Source organism: Mobula hypostoma, chromosome 13 (genome assembly GCF_963921235.1).
Source record: "Mobula hypostoma chromosome 13, sMobHyp1.1, whole genome shotgun sequence".
Lineage (NCBI taxonomy): Eukaryota > Metazoa > Chordata > Chondrichthyes > Myliobatiformes > Myliobatidae > Mobula > Mobula hypostoma.
Window position 1 is genome coordinate 77898262 of NC_086109.1, and position 3309 is coordinate 77901570.

The 3309-nt window shown below is 38.9% G+C and overlaps 1 long non-coding RNA gene across 1 annotated transcript in view; it reads left to right on the forward strand.

Moving 5' to 3' along the window:
* LOC134355979 (uncharacterized) overlaps positions 1–1345 on the forward strand; it is a 31312-nt gene extending 29967 nt beyond the window's left edge. Inside the window, exons 3-4 of the long non-coding RNA XR_010020243.1 lie at positions 44–180; positions 1217–1345. This is a non-coding gene — a long non-coding RNA (uncharacterized LOC134355979). The remainder of the gene's footprint in view (positions 1–43; positions 181–1216) is intronic.
* The last annotated feature ends 1964 nt before the right edge of the window (positions 1346–3309 follow it).

Consider the following 3309-nt stretch of genomic DNA (forward strand, 5'->3'; position numbering starts at 1 on the left):
CCATCAATGACTCATATCCTGTCATTACTTTGATGTCCACCAGGCCTATCCACAGCTTCCAGCAGCTTCTGCACTCAATTTGAATGATGACGACAAACAATAGGCTCTTCCTGATCATCTGCTACGTCTGCAGCTTTTGCTGAAATGGACAATTCCCGACACACATTAGAAGTGACTTTGGTATGTACCTTGTTAAATTATGTTAAATTACTTGTTAAATTGTCTTGAATTGTAACCCGTTCCTCCCCTCTGCCATCTGATTTCTGAATGGCCATTGAGAACTGCCTCACTATTTTTTAAAATTTTATTTTTCGCACTACTTACTTAATTTAACTATTATATATGTACTTGCTGTAATTCACAATTCTTTCTCTATTATTATGTATTGCATTGTACTGTTGCTGTAAAGTCAACAAATCTCATAACGTACGCCGGTGATGTTATATCCGATTCTGCTTCTGATTCCAATTCTGTTAAATTGGATTTACACAGTACTGGGGACCAGACATAACTAGGTAACTTCCAACCTTATCAGAGAGATACCAGTTTTACTTGAAGAGAGCTCAGCCAAAAGATCCTTGATCTTTGTTTTGTGGAGATAGTACAGGGGCTTTACTATCTCATCTTCCGGGCAGATGCATTAGGGAAGCTGGGACACAGGAATTAATTCCTTGCAGGAGAAAGTGTAGCGGAGGTGGAAATCAGTGGGCTACTAATGGATATTGTTTGCTAACCTATGACCTTAGATAGAGATAGACGTGTTAAAGAAGGGATGGGAAGAGTCAGGAGTGGATCATGTGAGCATGAGAGGCAGGGGTAAAAACTGGCAGCAAATGTTATGACACTATTGAATTCTATGTGAGTGTAGGAAGCAATTGTCAATAGTGTTCAACGTAAATAAGGAAGAGTTGAGGGAGGGTCTGAATCAGATATTCCATCTGCTCACCCACCCCTTTCCCTTCCTGCATTTTTGTTTTCTCTCTTGAAAGGCCCTTGACTCAAAAAATTGACTCAGCTTCTCTCCCCAGTGATCTGTCTGACCTGCTGAGTGCTTCCAGCATTTTCTGACTGAGTTAATGAACATCTAATGGTCTCCCATTCTGCCTCTGTTCCCAATGCCCTCTTCTTTCTCTGCAGCTTTAAGCGTGTTTGATTTTTAACTTCTCCTAGTCCCAATGAAAGGTCATCCGGCTGGAGTATTAACTTTTTTTCTCAGCCCACAGATGTTGCCTGATCTGCTGGATTTGTGACTATGAGTGTCATGAAAAACCTCGGCAAAGCTCGGCTCCATGTCAGGCTGTAAGAAAGCAGATGAAAAGTGAAATTAAAGCTGTCACTCCTGCTCATAAATTACTAAGGCTCAGTGCTGAATTATTTAGATGCACATTTTGAGACTGACTATCTACATTTTCAGGTTTCAACCACGTTAATTTGATACTTTAAGACTCAACCGAATCTCAATTACTACATTGGGTAAAATTTTGCGCTTCTCAGATCTTTTGCACTGCAATTTGGTAAAAACTGAGTGTATCAATTTAAACCTTCAAACTTCCCAAGATGAGAAAACAATTAATTCTAATTTTAACAAAAAGAAATATTATATCCTATCTAAATTCATGCCTAACAGACTTCTGTAACTTCCCACTTTATTAACCATAGGTTAGGAATTAAAAATATGTGCTCTGCAGATAATTTTATTAGAAAAAAAACTGCTACTTTATCACTCAATGGAATGCAAAGATAGTCTGGGTGAGAGAATTTAATAATCATCACAACTGGTTCAAAGACACTAATTTAATGGGCAGGTCCTGGAGAAGATAGCAGCCAGAATAACCCGTAACAGATGGTGACTCAACAAGTGCAAGTAGGGTATAAGGGTAAATGCAAGCAGACATTTTCCACTGAAACTGCAACGAGAACTAGAGGTCATGGACTAAAGGTGAAAGGTGAAAATTTTTTAAGGAGGACATGGGGGGGGAATTTCTTCACTCAGAGTGTCAGCTCATAGTGGTGGATGTGGGTTCAATTTTAAGATTTTAGAGAAAGTTGGGTAAGTAATGGATGGGAGGGGTATGGAGGGCTATAATAGGTGGGAATAGTCAGAATTATAGTTTGGTACAGACTAGATGGAGCAAAGGGCTTGTTCCTGTGCTGTAGTGCTCTAAGGCCCTATGATTCTAAGAAATCAAGCTGTTTCACCATGTCCTTACCAATCTAACCATTGCAAAAGCAATCTTTCACCATATACTGCAGGTAGAGCACATTCAATGTGAAGAATGAATCCTACCTTCACAATACATATGTCCTTCTCCACTCCCGCATCTACCTTCTGCCCTCAGAAAACACTTGTGTAACCTTGGAAAACTATCCACCGCTTCCCACTAACATCCCACCATAAATACTTCCTCTAAGTTCTGGTCAAATGACCTCTGATCCCACAATCACCCAACATACCCACTCAAACTAAAATCAGGGTTTGTATCATTGGCTCCTCTATTGATCTCAGCTCAAAAGGCTTGTTTCACAGCCGGTTTTAATAACATTTTAAATACCAGCACAGTGGTGCCTGTTATGTATGTGTGTCAATCTTTGACCAGACTTTTTTTTCTCCTGGCTCAATAAATTCCCCACTGCTTTTGTATCAAGATCATATCCTAACAGAATAGCTCTCCTGGAATCAGAGCACAGCTGAAAGTGCCTCAGGAGGTCACACAAGCCTATAAACACCCTTGATAAGTGGTAAGTCTTCCAGTCAGGGGCCTCCCTAGTTTTATGATCACACTAACATACCATTTCTTTCATAAATGGAAGAAAGCCCAACTTTAAAAACAAGTTCTAAATTATAAATATATTTCACATCCTCTTCTTTTCTGAAAATGTATTAATGAAGAAATCCAAACCTCTGATTTTAGAATCTATTTTTGGATATTCTTTTATGATAGCAGTTGCGTCAGTGATGATCAGTAATGACATCATCAGTGGCCCGCAGCTCATTGAGCTAAATAATTTTCCAAAGATACATTAACTTAAGTCAATACAATCATTTGACTCGAGTATTTCAGTAATCTTAATCCTCTATGTTGGTGCAAAGATTGGGTCATTTTTATTTTGAAGATACCAGGAAATATCAGGTATTTTCCAGACTATTAGGGACTCCATTAGGTGTAAGGAAATCCCACCAACTATCACCTGTTTTTGTTAAGAAAATTCTGTACTAGCTGAGCTGGTTATATCTGTACTGTATATACTCAGTGACTACTTTCCTGGGTACACCTCTATACCTGTTTGTTAACGCAAATATCTAATCAG